Source organism: Stenella coeruleoalba (assembly GCF_951394435.1).
Source record: "Stenella coeruleoalba genome assembly, chromosome: 11".
Classification (NCBI taxonomy): Eukaryota; Metazoa; Chordata; class Mammalia; order Artiodactyla; family Delphinidae; genus Stenella; species Stenella coeruleoalba.
The window spans coordinates 43,049,301-43,069,801 of record NC_137157.1 but is presented as its reverse complement, the minus strand read 5'-3'; the positions used below and the strand labels follow the sequence as shown (position 1 = coordinate 43,069,801).

General features: G+C 37.3%; 1 long non-coding RNA gene across 1 annotated transcript in view; it reads right to left on the bottom strand.

Annotated features, from left to right (window-relative positions):
• The window catches only part of LOC307194017, a 278,895-nt gene extending 258,683 nt beyond the window's left edge, over positions 1–20,212 (bottom strand). Inside the window, exon 1 of the long non-coding RNA XR_013830484.1 lies at positions 19,796–20,212. This is a non-coding gene — a long non-coding RNA (uncharacterized lncRNA). The remainder of the gene's footprint in view (positions 1–19,795) is intronic.
• Positions 20,213–20,501: the final 289 nt, after the last annotated feature.

The following is a 20,501-nucleotide window of genomic DNA, read 5'->3' as shown; positions in this document are numbered from 1 at the left end:
ATATATTTACAGTGTGTCCATGGTGTGGCTACTTGAAGTGAAGTCGAGGTAGAATTCATTGTATCTGAGGAGGTCAAAGAACTTTGATGGGACATACAAAGTGACATTGAAGTGAGAGAGGATATCAGGCCTCAGAAGGGAGAAAGGATGAGAGGCAGGTGTACGTGATGTGATAACAATAGAAGATAATCAAAGATGTTAACCAACAGAATGTGCCATAGCTAATTAGCATAAGGGTTCATTACATGATGGTGAAGATGGATGAGTGATCAACTGGAAATATAAAATGTGAGCTGGGAGAATACCACCTTACCTGGCATTTCTATAGTACATAGCTGTTAGTGGAGCATGGATCTTCAACTTGATATGGCTGAAGGGGTCATGTATTCTGGGAACCAGCATATTTTATTTATAGCAAGAAGCAGCAGTCTGTTCTGCAATAAGACTGAAAAATGAAGGGAACACAGTTCCCTAGGAACGCAAGTGTCTGAGGCACTTTAAGAGGGCTTGGGATGAATGAGAAGTGGAGAAGGAGATTCAATAAGTGTAAAAGAATGAGTTTGTAAGAATGGGTTATAATTGACTTTGATTAGGTTCCAAACAGAAGTTATTATAAAACCTTCACATAAAGCATAAAAATAAAATTATCTCAGGACTCTCATCTCGTGGTGAAGACAGCCACAGGTCTTAATACCAAAAGGATTCAGGTTTTTATTCATGTATTATTTATTATTAAAAACCACTGAGGGCTTCCCTGGTGGCGCAGTGGTTGAGAGTCCGCCTGCCGATGCAGGGAACACGGGTTCGTGCCCCAGTCCGGGAGGATTCCACATGCCGCGGAGCGCCTGGGCCCGTGAGCCATGGCTGCTGAGCCTGCGCGTCCGGAGCCTGTGCTCCACAACGGGAGAGGCCGCAACAGTGAGAGGCCCGCGTACCGAAAAAAAAAAAAACAAACATTGAAGCATTTGCCAGGCACCGCTGGGTGCTAGAATTATAAAACAAATAAGAAATCGATCCTTTTCCTCAAGAGGCTTACTGTCTAGTAGAAAGAGGCAGAATGCATTTTCTAAAAGTGTATGTAAAGTAACTAAGTATGTGTAAATTCATAAAATATTAATCATCTTTTTTTGCTCTAAGATCAAAAGTTCTTATTTTTAGTATTTCAGGAACTTCATACTACAATAATATTTGCTAAGTAGTGCAGAATTCTAGGCTGAATTTCACACTGGGTATGGCATATAGAGGGCAATGAAGTATGTATTTATGAAAGGTCTTAAGCAAGGGACTTTTGTATAGAGAATCTTCCAAGACAAATCTCAAATATACCTGGATCAGGAGCCAGGTCTTCCTGCCCAGTCCTGCCCTTTACAATGCAAATGTCCTGTTATATTATTTAAGGATGGTTTGGTCCCTATTCAGAGAAAACTGAGTAAGGTCGTTTGCTTAAAATGTACGCTGGACGTGTCAGATGTAGTCAGATTTTGTCATGCACTTATTTTATAACAGATCCAGACCATAGACATGAAGCTTGGCAAGTGCCTTATAAATTAGAGCTGTGCTGAAGCCTACAGCAATGCTAACTGTAGGCTAACTCAAGCCCACCTTCCAAATATTCTTGCAAAAATAAAAATGATAGTTACCTAACACAGGAAAGGAAAAAGCAATTCCTCCAAAACACTGTCAAAGCATCCAATAACAGTCTTAAATTTTTAATTAATCTGCTTTATTTCTCTTTTTAACAAACCTAAAACTGTCACTATTAATAGAAAACCATGTAATATTATGTAATGCTTTTCTTTAAAGTTTAACCAGCCCTAATTCTAAAGTCCTGGCACAGTTTTTATTTGACAAAATTTCACCCCAAAGAAATGCGATGCTAATGTCACTCTTTGCTTCATTTTGAATATTGATTTGGTAATCTTTATATTCTAAATGGAAATGTTCTGCATTATCTGTATTCTACCTTCTAAGAGGGCAGAAAGGAAAATGCCATCATTACTTGGAAGTAATGTCTCTCTTCATTCACTAATTTAGAATAATTGTTCAGTATTATTAAGAGACACTTCATTATAATGGCAATAAAGGTTCCAGTATAAATCTAATATTCAAACTAGAAAGAAATCTGTAATAAATCAATGAAAGATTTTTTCACCTCAGACAGTGTGACACATGAGCCCGTGTGTTTCAACAGTAGATTAAACTTTCACTATTATATAAAATTTATATAAACTCTTATAGCACCATTTATTTATAATTTGTGAATAGTATAAAAAAATACAATAAATCCAAAAAGTCCCAAAGAATTTTGATTATCTATTTTTTAAATTACCAAAATTTTCTTCACTTTTGGGTAATTAATTATCATGGACTTATTATACATTCTTATTGACTTTCACAACTTTCATATTCTTTCTAGGAAATACTTGCCAGTACATGATTCCCCTCAGACTACTAAGAAGATGAATTTCTCTTTTCCTGGCCTAGCGCTGCAGAATAGCTTCTATGGGCAAACTTGAAGCTTTTGTAATTATTCAATTCCAAAATTCCTTAGTAAAAAAGCATGTTTCAGTCAATATAAACAATTTTTAAAATATGGTGCTTAAGGTAGAATCATTTACTGTGTAATTGTATGGACAAATATGAAATAATGGCAATAATTCTAATTGTCCAGCCCTATGAACCCAGTATACGGGTACAAAAGTTTTCTCATAATACTGTTGAGGAGAGCATATTACATCTAGATTCTGAAACATTTTCTTCCAAAACAATAGTATGAACAGAGGTCTGATTTATTTCAAAATGAAGAACCTTCCCAAGAGAAATACTTCCATAAAGCTTTATCTTTTTGGTGAAGATAGATAAACAAAGACATAGATAGAAAATGATATGAAGAAATTTTTTTAAATAAGAAAAATAAAACTAGGATCTTGCAATTCTCAGCATGATGGGAAAACTGTGCCCTTATAGCTGTGCTGAAGCCTACAGCAATGCCTTTGAACTCGAGCCCACCTTCCAAATATTCTTGCAAAAATAAAAATGAAGTTATCCACACAGGAATGAAAAAACAATTCCTCCAAGAAACTGTGTCAATTATCCAATAATAGGAGCTAGGAACTGGACAAGATATATGAAACAACTTTTTTCGGACACTGGACAAAATGCAACTCAGAACTCTAATCCTTGAGCTAAGAGAAACAAATGAGATGATCGCTATGGTCACCCTGTCTTTCTGCCTACAACTACATTCCAGACCACGTGAAGGCAAAGGGAATCCAAGCAGAGCATAGTTGTATCACTGAATTTAGGAGATAGAGAATCTAGTTTGGGAAGGCTGAGAAGAGCTTCAGAAATTTGAACGGAGGTTGCCTTGAGTCTTTGGATGAACACTAAGCTGTGCATGACCAGGTTTAAGCTCCATAAGGCTCATCAAAGAATACCATGGAGCTGTAAACTTAGCCATTCCCAAGGCTCTCACAGGACAGAGAGATACTCAAATTCCAAACCGAGTAGAGGAACTTTAGTGAGTAACCAAGCATTCATTAGAGACCCAAGAAGGTCATAAAAGGGCCCAAGAAGGTCATACTTTAGTAAAAGGGCTAAGATGGTTTAGTAAAAGGGCTAAGATGGTTAGGGGTTACAGCTATTCTAAATGCATCCTAACAAATGTTAAAATCTTCAAAAAAGCAAGTTGACCCAAGATTAACTTAAATTATTGTAAAACAAAACCAAATGCCCAAAATCTTTAAAGAAGAACAACCAAATCCAGACATCAGACAATTTAATATTTACAATACTCAGCATACAATAGAACCTTATTAGACAAGGCAAAAGGCAGGAAAATGTGAGCAATAACCAGGAGAATGACCAATCATTAGAAATAGACACAGACGTGACAACGATGGTAGAATTAACAGATAGTTTTAAAAAACTATCATAGTTATGTTTAAGAACTTAAAGAAAAATATGAATATAATGAGAAACAAAATATATTTATAAAACCAAATGGAACTTTTAGAGATGGAAAAATACCTGAAAAAAAATTTACTGGATGGGTTTAATATCAGATTAGACGCTGTAGAAAACAATAAAAGACTCTCCAAAGGTAAACATAAAGAAAAAAAAGGTTGAAAAAGTAAAAAAAAGCCTAAGTGGCATGTAGAACAATATCAAGCAGTCTAAAATTCTGTGGTTCGAATCACAGAAGGAGAGAAAGGAGATTCGATGGTGAAAATATTTGAAGAAATAATAAGTTTACATTCAGAGGATTAGATTTCTATCGACTTCTTTTTAGATATAATGCAAACCAGAAGAAAATGGAATAGATTTATAATGCTGAATGAAAACAACATTAAATTAAAATTTAATATCCAGCAAAAATACTTTAAAGAAATAAAGTTGATACAGAGACATTTTCAGAAAAAACAAAAGATGAGGGAATTAATCGCCAACAGCCTTGCACTACAAGGTGTGCTAAAAGGAAGTCTTCTGGCTGAAGGAAAATAATCCCAGATAGAAGATCAGATCTACACCAAAAAAATTTAAAATTCCAAAAATGGTAAATTAAAAATAAGACTTTCATTTCTTGTTTTATAATTTATTTAAAAGATAATAAAACATCTGCTATTTTACACATTCACCACAAAAGTTTATTAAGTGGAAACTGGAAAGAGAGTGTTTAGTTTAAAATATGCAAGTTTGAATATCAGAAACAACCAAGCAAAATCTGACTTCATGGACTTGGTCAGGCTATTTTAAGTGGAGGAAAAGTAAAAAGAAAAATTAAGACAGGAATTAATTTGCAAATTTTGAAAACCAAAACTCAAGTCTTTTCACAACATGGCCTCAAACTAATTTTCTAGAGTTATCCCTCGCCATTTCCCAACATGTTACAGAGAGTTCATGCCTTCTGTATTGTTTTTATTGGTTATACTTTCTCAGCACTTCTTGATATTCTCACTACCTAGAATGAAAATTTCACTAGCTCAACAACCTTTAAATGTCTCCTCTTAGCCCAAACCTATCTATTATCTGAGGTCTGTTTCAAAAGTGACTTCCTCCATGGAGCCTTTCTTAATTCTCCTTGACAAAAATAATAGCCTCTTTTTTGAACCTCATGATACATTGTAAGAAACTCTTATACACATGGTCTGTGTTTATATTACTTTTGTGCTCAGCTCATCTTCGTTGGTCAGGCACAAGCAGAGAACGTACCTTTCTTACTGTGGTATCATCTATCTCATGCAAGATGAAAAGGGAATTAACATTTACTGAGTACCTACAATGCATCTTCAGGGAACTAATCATTTGAGAAATACTTATCTCTACCACAACCCAAAGAAATGGGAATTAATATTCCTGTTTTACACATGATGAAATAAAACCTGTGTAACTTGTCCAATATCACATAAATACAAAGGCAAAGCCAGAAGGATAACCTGTGATTCTATGACTATGAAGCACAGTTTTATTTCACTAAATATTCTATATAATTAACTGGCAAAAATAAATACAAACAACAGTTTCAGTTCAGGTAAGTTGTTAATGTACTAAGTATTTCAAAGATAAAAAGAAGGAAGGAAGGGGGTGGAGGAAAGGAAAGAAGGGGGAAGGGAGAGAGGAAAAAGAAAGTAAGAAAAGAAAGGAGGAGGGAGAGAGGGAGGAAAATGGCAGAAGTGGAGGAAGATGCTAACACATATTTCAAGCAGAAATGCCAAGCATTTTCGTTTAGAACATTTCATATAGAATACCCAAGGGAGTACAAAAGGATAAATCAAAGTAACTTTCAGCTCAATACAAGACAGCCATCTTCTAGGGAAAAAAAAAAAAAAAAAGCCAAGCTACTACTAAAACTGACAATTGTAGAGATAAAATTTCTATTGATTTAGATTTCTTAGAGTTAGAGTAAGTACCATGAATAAACAATGCCCTGAATTGCTGCTGGCAACTCCAAAAGCCATCTTATGAATGCCTGAACGAGAAAATATATTTATTTCAAGTAGATCAACTTTCTTCAACAGATGTTGCATATATATATATAATTAGATCTACATCCTTGGAATTAGCATGATGATGATGAGAGGACTTTTATTTTGTTAATAAAATACACACATTAGTTAAAGCCTTAGTTACTACAAAAATGTCAGGAACACTTTTGTGCTATGAAGCCTCAAAGAATATTATTTCTTGCTCAATGACAGTAAATTTTTAGATAAATAACGCCATGGTCTCCACCTGTTCTTTTAAACAAATGGTTTGGAGCAAGTATCGCATAAGTTGTTAAAATATTCACAAGTATTATTTGTGTATATAATCTATGTCTATTTATGTGTGTATACATATATTTACAAAAACATACATATATATACAAATGTAGAATAAATCTATTTACAAATACCTCTGAATCTTGCTACAGAACAATATAAAAATGCTGGAGATTACCTACGTTGATAGATACATATCACTGCCAATAAAAACAGTTGCATGATTTACTAACATACTTCAAAAAGTAAAATGCGCAGGTGTTATTAACCTCCATTTTGGTCACATTAAGTCACAGACGTGCATTGTGATGACCACCACCAATGCTCTGTAGAAATGCGTTAAGTGCTTAGGCATATGAAGTTAATATCTAAAAGATGTATACATCTCATAAAAATACATATGTAAATCTCTCCCTGAAGGACATTAACAGAGTTTCTCCAATATGAAATTTTAGGATATTGAACCATTTAAAAAATGTGTTTACTAAGGCTCTCTCTTCAACATACATTCCAAAGTGGTTCATAATAACAATAATTAAAATTTAAAACAATGATGATCTTCAATAATAGGAAGCAATTATTGAGGTAATAATCTGTGGAAGATAACTTCAAGCAGCTAATAGCAAAGGCAAAATTATAGGGACTGAATAATAGTAGTAATCAAATGAACAATTTCTCTACTAAAAATGCTTATTTCACGGCAGCCTGGTTAATTAATATTGTTGGCTGCAAATCAATTAAAAAAACAAACAAGTATATTAGCTAAAATAATTAAGCAGAACACCTTTCAAAATAACTGAGAAAACTATTCCTGAGCATCACACAAAAGACTCAGCTGACAAATATTTGTGGAAACATATCTCAATCAGGTTAAGTAGATAAGAGATTTAGATGCAGTGGTGAATTATGAATCATAATGCTAATTGATATAGTTTGCATCACGTCACAAATATTACCTAATGTTTAACCTCCATGAGATCAGTGACTTTGTTTACCACTACATTCACAGATCTAGCACTTGTGCATTGTACTTCATTTCACTGAACAACATGTAGCCCAGAAGGAACTGGAAAGCTTAACGTATGGGTTAAATGTTCCTTTTGATGTTTCACTGTAGCACTGCACAGTAAAGTTTTATAGGTTCTATGAAAACAGTAATTCAGATTCTGGTCTAACTATCTTTATAACCTTAATTTTTGTTCTCATTTATGGCATAGTCATCTTGGGAATTCTTATTACAAAATTTAATTGCTGAAGCAACAGAGCAATGAAGAAGCAAAGCTGTTCAACCCATCAAAAAGGTTTGTGCTGCAGAGGGCAGAGGAAAGGCAGGAACCTCTTTACGTTCATTCATGTGGTCTTAAGAACTGACACATTCTGTCTGGTATCATAAATTCCTTGCCACTAGAGCCAACGGAGGTCTTATGTTAAACCAGGTTAGTTCTCTTACCTGTTCAAAAATGTCCCTAGCCCCAGCTCTAATACGTACGCTCAAGATTTCATGAAAAATGAGTTGTCAAAGCTACCAGCTCCTTGAATATGATAAATAGGCAAGAGATGAATACTGGGACTTCCCTGGTGATGCAGTGGTTAAGAATCCGCCTGCCAATGCAACACGGATTTGAGCCCTGGTCCAGGAAGATCCCACAGGCTGCAGAGCAACTAAGCCCATGCACCACAAGTACTGAGCCTACACTCTAGAGCCTGCGAGCCACAGCTACTGAAGCCTGCACGCCACACCTACTGAAGACCACGCGCCTAGAGGCCATGCTCTGCAACAAGAGAAGCCACCGCAATGAGAAGCCCATGCACCACAACGAAGAGTAGCCTCCGCTGGCCACAACTGGAGAAAGCACGAGGGCAGCAATGAAGACCCAACGCAGCCAAAAATAAATAAATAAACAAACAAACAAATAAAAATAAAACTTAAAAGAAGATGAATATTGTCAATGATTATGGGATTAAATTTTTTTTAAGAATATTAAAAAGGTCTTAGAAGAATTCTGTCCTAAAAAGAAAAAAAAAGAAATAACAGACTCAAGATAAGTGAGTAAAGACATTCATCACTGAAGTTAAGGGGCAGATCAAGAAAAGTGATGACCGCAGGAGAGGCTGAAATAAAATAAAAATACAAAGGTAAATTTTTGATTCAATATCTTGTAACTAGCTAGCTCTAGCTCATATGTGTAAAAACAACGTGGGAGAGACCAGGATAAATGTGGTGATCTATGGTGCTTGGTTCTGGAACTTCAAAATTCTTCTGTATTTTTTAATGCTTCAATTAGATGTGAAGGGCAACAAGTGGTACAGTAAGTGTCAGGGTTGAATGAAGAAATTATGTTATATGTATTATCCAGGATACATATAAAACTTCCTGCGATTTCTCTTTTTAAAAATCAATATTCCAGGTCATGTGAAATAAAATGACTGGGATAGACTCCCAGTTGGCATTCTGGTTTTCTATTCCTGGATTGGAAATGTCAGGGCTGAGCTATGTGTTGAGTCTTGTCTGCTTCTCTCTATGAATAAGAGAATAGTATAAAGAAAACAGCTTTCTTGAAGTTAATGGAAAGGAAAGGTGATTAAAGAAAGCAACTTAGGGGCTTCCCTGGTGGCGCAGTGGTTGGGAGTCCGCCTGCCGATGCAGGGGACACAGGTTCGTGACCCGGTCCGGGACGATCCCACATGCCGCGGCGCGGCTGGGACCGTGAGCCATGGCCGCTGAGTCTGCGCTCCGCGGAGAGAGAGGCCACAACAGTGAGAGGCCCGCGTACTACAGAAAAAAAAGAAAAAAGAAAAAAAGAAAGCAACCCAAGAAGGAACAGTCCAGGTTCCTGAGATCTAGCCAGGGAACAGTAAACAACCAAGGTGTCACCATCTCCAGTTACATGAAACAGAGCCTGTTGCCAAAGATTCCAAGGATGATTCAGATCCTTTGAGAGAATTCAGTCTTTGAATAAAGAAATATTGCTCTATCTTTTGAGTTATTTGATACATATAATCTCAGCTTTGAGACATAGAACAGTCACATAATCCTGGATTTTCTGAGTCAGTGACAAATTAAAATTTTCTGTTGTTGATGTGCGTGCCCTAGGTTTGGACTCAGGAAATAATGTCCCCTTGAACCTGACATCACTGGCATTAAAAAAGCCCTACCTTAACTCAGTCAGGGCAGGGAAAGGAAGAAGGGGTTTTCTTAGAGTTCTAAGTCCCACACCAATTTTTAGCTTCTTAAAAGAAAGGACACAGACTTTGAAATATCACAGAGATCAGGATAGTGAAGAGGTTGGCAGAGAATATGGATTATTTTTAGATAAAGAATATTTGCATACCTTTATCTTATTTATTATCATCGGAGCAGTTAGAAAAGACCCTAAAATAAGCATAGAAATTGAGAGCAGACATAATATAAATGCACCTGCTTTTATCTCTTCCATTCACTTGTTATACTGTGTGAATGTATGTGTGTATATGTGTGTTTTCTCAGCATTTCCCCCACTATATTGTGAGCGTTCTTCAGGTAGGGGTATATTTTTAAATATCTTTATGTTCTAGAGCCTGATTTAGAATAGGTACTTAATAAACGCATATTTGTTGCATCAATGCATGCATACTTGAATGAATGAATGCTATTCCCAAGACAGAAAGATTAAATAAAACAAAACTTACATTCGTTTTAGCTAACATGCTTAACTACCGTGGTGAAGAAGATAAAATCTTGGCTTTTAAATTGGAATGTAATTTGTTTCTCTAGCTCGGATGTAGGAAGCAGTAGGGGTCTAGGCTTGGAATCGTTGCCTAGCTTATCACTGCTTATCACTAATAAGGAAAGGTCTCAGAGACAGACCTGAAGAAAGGATTCTAAACCACTGTAGCACAGAATTTATTTTCTAGCTCAGGTACAGTTAATTCTTGATTATTTAATTCAGCTTCATGATCTGGTTTATGACTAGCTGTGGACTACAGGGCTTGCCTACGAGGAACGTAGAGCAAGCAATATTCTCTATTTGCCTTATTCAGTCAAGCCTTTGCACCCCTCTCTGCTACACTCAGTGCCGAAAACGTAAAGCTGAGTCAGCTCTTTAAAGGAAGAGGTGAAAAGAAAGGCATATGGAAAACATGGAGCCAAAAAACCTGCTTGTCTGGAAGCAGGTCAGGTATGGGGAAAAGCCACATGAAACAAAGATGGCCACTCTGGATGCTTCTGGGAGCTAATTTCACCCAATGGAACTGTGTCACTCACTTAGCTTAAAAGCTGGAGAAGCTTGCATTGCTTATACCAACTCAAGGCCTTCAGACTGGGTATATCTGACAGACATGTTTTCTTAGGTCTATTCACTATTAGCCTTCATAGTATTTTAAAACTATGGTTTATCAACAGTTACGATTTGGATTTGGGATACTTCACAAACAAAATGTGTAAGTCTACATTTCTTGAAAAATTGGAAGTTGTGGCAACACTGGGTGATTACAGTTTGTGCTTTGTAGTAGCCACTTTAGATAATAAAATATTCTCCAGTCTACCACAATCCTCATCACTCCTAAATAATCAAATGACTGTCAGGTCAGGACTCCTTTCTGGTATACGAAGGTAAGACTGAGGCAGTGGTATGCTGGAGCTGGCTAGTTCTGGCTCAAGAGAAAGAGTATGCACGTCTCTTCCAAATTTCAGGTTCAATGGCACCTTGTTGGTAGCTTGAACGGTCAGGTTCTTTAGCCAACCTTGGAGACCAGTTGTTAAACATTTATCAGTGCACCTCTGGACTGAGGTGAAATGAAGAGCAGCTGCAATTCACAAAGCCTCTTCAGTTAACATATGTTACCTGCTTTATAGAAAAAAAATCACGATCCACAATAAAAATATACCGAATCTATCATGATTGACCTCTATACTTATTTTTTAAGCATAATATCAAATGCTCCGTTCCAGCCCTACTGAACTGTTTGCTATATCTAAGATGGAACACCATTTTTTCTTTGTTTCTTTGTAAATATTGTTCCCTTTTTCTGGAATAACCTTTCCATCTTCTCCATCTGACCAGTGCCTACCTGTCCTCTAAGATTCAACTCAGGTAACATCTTCTGCTGAGTTATCTCTTTAACTGGCTTCCATCTCTGTGCACTTGAACATGGAGCACATTTTTCTAATAGTTGTTCAATGTTTGGCCATTGCCTCTTTGATTGTCTCTTTCCCCTCCTGGACTTTGTGCCACTTGAGAATGGAGTTTTGCTTTTTTTTTTTTAATATGCTTATAGAAAGGGACCTGTTTTCCAGTAAACATTCAATAAAAGTTTCTTAATTTTATTATTTAAGAATATGAATTTCTTTGTATTTTGAGACATTTAATGCCTGCTTGTTCTAGCTATTAGTACTTGCTGTCTGTTGATCAAAATGTGACTCTCAAGCCTTAAACACTGGAGATAAGTTATGGTGAGGGGTTAGAATGGCAGAGAAGAGAAATAGCGTGGGTCACCAAGACCACAAGGCTCTCAGTAACTGACTGAATCAGAACGCTAGCCCAAGGTTACTAACAACAAATCCAATCTTTCCACTGGTTGCCAGCTTTCCTTTAATCCTACTATTTAATCTTATTACTCCAGTGTTTTCTCCCCACTGCTAAAAATTCCAGCACTGGTATTATCGTCTTCCTAAAGGCACTGAGATTCAATAAATAATGTAGATATCTAATTTTATAATTTAACACCTTAAATTTCTACTTATGAGTCCATTTCCACCTTTCCTGGAGTTCCTCACAGACATCCCCTATCATCATCTTATCATTGAGATTTATTGATATCGTTTCATTTACCAACTGCCCTTTTCAATTTCTGTCAGAGGCAGATGTTCAATCTGGCATCTTCCCCAGCTACAATCAATGTACATAATGCCACAGCTCCTTGATTGGCTTCAAAACATTTTCCTGTCTACAGAAAGGAAGACAGTTTAAGGTTTCTGATGGCACATTTCAAGTGATGCTGCTTAATTCGTCTCCAGTTCTCAATATCTTGGTTGTCTTATACTGATCTTTAAAAACAGACTCTCTGATGTTACAAGCTGAAAAGTGGTCCCAAAGAAAAGGAGATTAAAACCATGATGGTGCAGTATAGATACTGGACATCCTATTGCACTATGAGTACTAAAATGAATATGTAGGAGAAAAATGTAGATGTTTTGGCCCTGAGAAGTTAGATAACACCTGCTAGGTGATAAAGTTGTTTACTGTGTTTGTTCTTACTTTCCTATTCAGTTTTTTAAAAAAACTGCTCTTAATGTAAAAAGGTAATGATTTTCTTGGCAGTACTTACATATGATATTCATGATCCATAAGAAAAATTATCAATTAAAGAATGTTTTTAGAATAATTGTTATATGGATTCTCTTATGCTGAATTAAAACAAATTGTTCCAAACACACTTAACAAAATAAATGTCATTTATCCAAGACCTTTATAAATTTCTCAAATAGTGTTTTCATTTTTTTAAATTTTACATATTTTATTTTTTTAACATCTTTATTGGAATATAATTGCTTTACAATGGTGTGTTAGTTTCTGCTGTATAACAAAGTGAATCAGCTATACATATACATATATCCCCATACCTCCTCCCTCTTGCATCTCCCTCCACGTGAAAAATTTTTTTAAAAAAGAACAAGAAAAAAAAGAGAAAAATAGGAATTAAAAAAAATCAGGTAGTGTTTTTAAATGATTTTACTTATAATAAAATGTGCAATCTATCTTCATTGAAATATTTCCATTAATATTTTCATGAATGCTGTTGTCATTTTTATCATTTCTTTGCTGTCCATTGATCAAGTACATACAGCAAAGCCAATGTTTTTGCCATTCTCCATTGAGTTTGGCTCTGCTCTGACTCCTCCTCCCTCCCCAACTTCTGAGACAATTAAACCAAGACTACCTTAAAACTTCAGCTGTAGTTGATGAATTTTGAAAATGGGGTAACTTTTAAGAGAACTTTTTCACAAAAATCATAATAGAAAACACACAAGTGATTTTTTTAAAAATTCCTCTAGCTTCTAGAGCTGTGTTCACTTTGCTCACTTGTTATAAATTGTTATTTTTTTAGGTAGATTAAAGCAACCTGGTATTTGGAAAGTCTAATAGACTGGCTTTTCCATTTCTACTGTCCTATTTAAAGGTATTTTAAAGAATTTTTAGCAGTATTTGTACCACAGGGGATCCAGGATATATTAGGAAGGTGGAATGAGGTAAGTGTTTCTCAAAGTGACAGTTATAAGTGAGTAAGACATAGGGAGATGAGTCACTTGGTCATCATATTGATGTGAATTCTTTGAGGACATAGATCGTAAATTTGAAGGAGAAGGGCGATGCATTTCTGCAAATGGATAGTGCATAAGTCTCTAAAATGCTCCTTGAAATAAATGGGACACAAAGGAGGTTGCTTTACCCTAAAATGATCTCACCTCCAATCTTAGCAGATTTCAGCATTCTTGAGACTTCCGGACTACCCTCTTAGATCAGTGTGTCTCTAAGGCGGTAGGCAATGGGGTACTGACTGGATGAGAATCAGAGGCCTTAATCAAGTCACTCTAAGCAAGCAGGTTACTCTATTAACTGTGCCATCTGTAAAATAGACCTTGTTGAAGAAAAATGTTCACAGATCTCAAAAATCCTGTGACATACAACACTGCAATGCAGCCTCAAACCAAAAGCCATTCTATTTTCTTCATAGACCGCTGTCTCAGAAGCTAGTGGAAAATATTCCAGTAAAACATCTAGTAATTCCTGAAAATTCTGGTGCTGTATATACATTATGTTTTTATATGATAAGGCACTAAGCATGTAGGTTAGGTCTCAGTAAAATTCGTAATTGGTTTATTGCCAGAAGAAATTGGCAAACACATATAAATACACAGAATTTTGAATTTCATCTTTGCTACTTAAGATTTTCATCTTAGCTAAATAACCTTGGCCATCTCACAAAACTCCTCTGAGTTTCATTTTCTTCCTTCTATAAAGTGGAAAGAACAATCCCAATTCTGACTATATCATGGGTTATTAAAAGTAAATTAAACAAGGTAAAAAAACTAGCTATTATATTACCTAGGGATGACTTGTGTATATGAGTAGAAACCAAGAGTCTCTCATAAGCAGTGAATTGCTTCACTGGCATGCTCAGAAGAGGGGCTGATTTTTAAGTGAGTTCATTCATTCATTTACTCACTCAAGCCACACTGATATATTTCAAATATTATACCAAGGTGGAGGATACTGAGATACATAAAGCACCTCCTGTACCTTCAAGACAGGTATAGTGCAGAAAGGGTTGTAGGCTCAGCTCCTTGTGGGCCACAGATATATTTTGTTGGTTAGCACAGTTTAAAGTTTGATTTAGAAGACATTTTAATATACTCTCCAGTTAGCCACATGCTCAACCACTTCCTTTCTTCTTACATTAACCCACTTTATTCAAACATAATATATGTATTTGCCTCCCAAAGTTCATGTGATAGAGGTGTGATACAGGCATGATACTCCTTGCCTTAGCCAAATGAGCACCGTAGTATAGACGCCTTATTAATTTTGTTGTTTGACTCTCAGGCTACTTTCAAGAATGCATGTTCCCATGCAAGCTGTTGGAATAACATTCAGATCATTCTTTCTTATAAATGTGCCCCAAAAGCCTTTTTTTCCATTTTTCTTCTGGATCATGCATATCTCTAAATATCTCTTAGATTTTCTGTATTTCATTATAGTTTTGCTGAAACATAGCCCTGCCATACAGGGTATGCTTCTGTTACATTCTTCTGAGGCCTGTATTTCCCTCAAACTCAACAAAGTGAAATCTTCACTACTAGACTAGTTTACTCTTTAGTATTTGCTCCCTTTTCTGAATTCTTGTAGCATTCTTAATGCCTATACCAGTCATTTGGGAATGGAACCACATTTGGAAACATTTCTTTAGCTACTTCATATCTTTCTAAAACTGCTTTGTTTATTTTTTGAGAACAGGCACTGGGTGTTACATTCTCTTGTTTCCAGACCTTCTCCTAGTGAAATCTTGGTGAAGTATATTAACAAATAAGCAGTGAAGGATGACACAACTCAAAATGTTACCTCAAATACATAGGTCTAATAATGTACATGGCACAGTTATATGAAATATAAAATTATATATAGTAAAAATTACTCTTAATTCTCAGAAGCAACAGAATCAACTAAGAGTAACTTGTATGTCTACTTTATTCATCCTTAAGCACAAACAACCACCAAAAAAATAAAAAGCTCCAAACTCTCATTCCATAGTTACCTGCAATAGCAATTATAATAATATTATCTGTGGTGCTATATTATACATTAGTTTTCCTGGAGGGCTAGCCTTATCTTCTGTTGCACTTGAGAACCTCTTGATTTTATGTATAAACTTATTTTTCTGAGGCTAAGTGTCTTTACCTTATAAAATCACACTTTAATGCCTCTGGAAATAAAGCTTGTTGTGAGAAACTGTATGGAAACCTAGAGACTATTATCTTAATAGTTTCACCTGATACATAGCTATATAGTCCAGTGCAACCTGAGTCTCCATGTAATTCCTAGGAGACTACATTACTTTGATGTGCAAGATTTTAAGACTACATTTAACGATGCTCAGGCAAGTCAGTTATCCTTTGTGGCTTTATGCCGCGAAAGACTGGCCTCTTTTGGTACACATTCATTTTTCTTTCATTTTCTTTAATGGCTCACTGCATGCTGGTCAGATATTCTCAAAATGATTTCCAAGTAGAAAAAATGTAGATTTGGGATCTTTTATAAATGTCCCCAAAATGGAATGATATTTTTATATATAAATTGAAAAGAATTAGCAGAAAGTGAAATTATTACTGAAGAAGCATTGAACTTCAAATGAGAACATCAAAATTTGGCTTCCAGGGACTTCCCTGTTGGCACAGTGGTTAAGAATCTGCCTGCCAATGCAGGGGACACAGGTTCAAGCCCTGGTCTGGAAAAACCCCACATGCCGCGGAGCAACTAAGCCCATGAGCCACAACTACTGAGCCCACGTGCCACAACTACTGAAGCCTGCACGCCTACAGCCTGTGCTCTGCAACAAGAGAAGCCACCTCAATGAGGAGACCGCGTACCACAATGAAGAGCAGCCCCCACTCGCAGCAACTAGAGAAAGCCCGCACACAGTAACTAAGACCGAATGCAGCCAAAAATAAATAAATTTATTTTTTAAAAAATGGCTTCCAGTTTTGTTAGTTAATAATGATAAAACTTTGGTTGACTACCTTTTCTGAATTTAATTTTCCTATCCAGGTAGTATGATAATTATAATCCTACCACTCGTTAAGAGTAATTGAGAGGATCAAATAAAATATTTTAAGTGAAGAGATTTGCAAACTTTTAAACACTACACAAATGTCATGGTATAATTGCTAAGCATGAATAATGATTGCTAGAGCCTCATACTTGGCACCATTAATTCTTGCATAGCCACAGGACAAGCCATTGTTGATGGAAATAATCAATAAACAAACTATAATAGGAATAGGAAAGAGTTTTATTTGAACCAAACTGAGGACAATAAGCCAGGAAGACACAGATTCAAGAAACTCTGGACTACAAAATGAGGGAGGCTTATAAAAGGCAAAACCTGCAAAATTACGTAGACTATTTTTCAAGAATTAGGATTGGAGCTGGCAAAAAGTAAGGGTGCTTATTAAACAAGGATTGGTTGGGGTCCGAAATGGTTGCATAGTTACAAGGGGTGAACTTGAGAGCATAAGCTTGCAGCTAGCAGCTGCTAGCAATATTGTTTTAAGAATGCCTTGCCGCTAGCAGCTGCTAGCAATATTGTTTTAAGAATGCCTTGCCGTGTCCTTGAGTTTGATATAGTTCAGAAAATTCATGTTCTCAGTGATGCAGGAACATGTCTGAAACCATATCCACAATGGCCACCCAGCTCCATTCTGAATGCCTGAACAAGTTACTCCATTTTGATTTTTAAATGCACTCTTTTCTTTAATGGTTAAAACAGATACACAATGAATGTTTAATAGGCTACAAAACAGGTTGTTCTAGTTGCAAAAACTTTAGGTTAAAGCATGTATAATTCATAATGCCTTCCCTATACCTCAATAGCAGAAAATTCCTTCCATCACCACACAGTATGGGAGTTGAGTGTACTGACTGACCGGTGGAATTATGCAGAGTCAAAATACAGTTTTGAATACATGAGAAAGAGGCCAGAGTTAGATATTTGAATGGTGAATAATCAGAACAAAGTAATTTTGAGAATAAGTTCAAAACCAGGAAATTCCATGTGAGAAAGCAGCAGATAGTACGTGAACAAATAAATAATACAGTGGTGGTGGTTGTGATTCTAACCTAAATTTTCAATCAGCATACAAAATTCAGATAATCTATCCAAGTAGAAATGGAGCAAATAATCAACAAAGAGCTAAGAGCTATGCATTTGGTAGCAGTCAAGGCAAGCAGATAAGCAGCTGGCATTCATGTAATCTCACAATAAAATTTCAATCTAGTCATGATAACATTAAAGTTGATTGGAAAAGATCCAATTATTAGAATGATTGGTTAATCAACAAGAAAGAAAATGGAAAAGGAGTTTTGTTTGTTTGGGTTGTTTAAAGTAGTATATTGCAGTGGTTAAACAATATAGCTAAAATCTCTGTTGGACAAACCACAAGGCAGATTTGACTTTTGGTCATGTAGCAATGGCCAAAAGAATCTCTTTACTTCTTACCAGCCACACTCTCAAAATTTAGGCTGCTACTTGCATATATTTCAGGATGAGACCAAGGATGGCATTAATAGGCTAATCTACTAGTATTAGAGGAGTTTCATGCAACTCCATTGTATTTTGTATCTTTAGAGAGCTCACCTTGTATTCAATGAGAAATCAATCTAAGCAGCATACAAGGCTGTAAAATTAAACCTGTGATAAAAGCTATGTCAAAAAGCTGGTGATACTATTAAACTTCTAAATTGGGCATTTACTTGCTTGTATATGCCAGGGAAATTTCCCTAAGCAAGTAATAACCGAATTAAAATATGAAGAAAAAAGAAATTAAGTGGTGGGGAAGATGAAATCGGCAGGAAGCATTCAAACAGAGGAACAGTATAACCTCTTCAAAGGTAAATATCTTCTCCCATTCAGTATAGGCAGCCTTTGTGTTTTGTTGATAGTTACCTCATTTGCAAATGATATGTCTGTTAAGAGGTTAATAGCCAATAAAGAACTCGTACAACTCAACATCGAAAAAACAAACACTGTGATAAAAAATGGGCAGTGGACTTGAATAGACATTTTTCCAAAGAAGATATACTGATGGCCAACAGGCACATGACACGATGCTCAACATCACTAATCATCAAGGAAATGCAGCTCAAAACCATAATGAGATATCACCTCACATCTGTCAGAATGGCTGTCATCAAAGGCAGGAAATTACAAGTGCTGGGGAGGGTGTGGAGAAAAGGGAACTCTAGAACACTGCTGGGGGGAATATAAATTGGTGCCACTATGGGAAGCAGTATGGAGGTTCCTCAAAAACCTAAAAAAGAGCTACCATATGATCCTGCAATTTCACTCGGGTATTTATCCAAAAAAATGAAAACATTAATTTGAAATGATATATGCACCCCAGTGTTCATCGCGGCATTATTGACAACAGCCAAGATATGGAAGCAATCTAAGTGTTCAGTGACAGATTAATGGATTAAGACGATGTGGTAAATAGATATTACTCAACCGTAAAAAAAAAAAATGAAATCTCTCCATTTGCAAGAACATGAATGGGCCTGGAGGATATTACACCTAGTGAAATAAGTTAAACAGGGAAAGACAAACGCTACATTTTTTCACTTATATGTGAAATCTAAAAAACAAAACAAGGAATAAAATAATAGAAACAGGGGGAAAGGAGCTTCAAAATGGCGGAGGAGTAAGACGCGGAGATCACCTTCCTCCCCACAAATACATCAGAAATACATCTACATGTGGAACAACTCCTACAGAACACCTACTGAACGCTGGCAGAAGACCTCAGACCTCCCAAAAGGCAAGAAACTCCCCCACGTACCTGGGTAGGGCAAAAGAAAAAACAGACACAAAGAATAGGGACGGGACCCACACTAGGGGGAGGGAGTCGTGAAGGAGGAAATGTTTCCACACACTAGGAAGCCCCTTCGCGAGCGGAGACTGCGGATGGCGAAGGGGGAAAGCTTCAGAGCCACGGAGGAAAGCACAGCAAGAGGGGTGCGGAGGGCAAAGCGGGGAGATACCCGCACAGAGAATTGGTGCCCACCAGCACTCACCAGCCCGAGAGGCTTGTCTGCTCACCCGCCGGGGCGGGCAGGGGCTGGGAGCTGAGGCTCGGGCTTCGGAGGTCGGATGCCGGGAGCCGGGAGAGGACTGGGGTTGGCGGCGTGAACACAGCCTGCAGGGGGTTAGTGCGCCACGGCTAGCCGGGAGGGAGTCCGGGAAAACGTCTAGAGCTGCCGAAGAGGCAAGAGACTTTTTCTTACCTCTTTGTTTCCTGGTGCGCGAGGAGAGGGGATTAAGAACGCTGCTTAAAGGAGTTCCAGAGACGGGCGCGAGCCGCGGCTATCAGCGCGGACCCCAGAAACGGCCATGAGACGCTAAGCCTGCTGCTGCCGCCACCAAGAAGCCTGCGTGCAAGCACAGGTCACCATCCACAACTCCCCGCCCGGAAGCCTGTGCAGCGTGCCACTTCCAGGGTCATGTGATCCAGGGACCACTTCCGCCGGAGAACGCACGGCGCGCCTCAGGCTGGTGCCACGTCACGCCGGCCGGCGCAGGCTCGCCCCGCCTCCGTACCCCTCCCTCCTCGCGGGCTGAGTGAGCCAGAGCTCCTGAAGCAGCTGCTGTTTTAACCCCGTCCTGTCTGAGCGAAGAACAGATGCCCTCAGGCGACCTACACGCAGAGGCGGGGCCAAATCTAAAGCTGAGCCCCGGGAGCTGTGGGAACAAAGAAGAGAAAGGGAAATCTCTCCCAGCAGCCTCAGAAGCAACGGATTAAATCTCCACAATCAACTTGATGTACCCTGCATCTGTGGAATACCTGAATAGACAACGAATCATCCCAAATTGAGGAGGTGGACTTGGGAGCAACGATATATTTTTTTTTCCCTTTTTCTCTTTTTGTGAGTGTGTATGTGTATGCTTCTGTGTGTGATTTTGTCTGTATAGCTTTGCCTTTACCATTTGTCC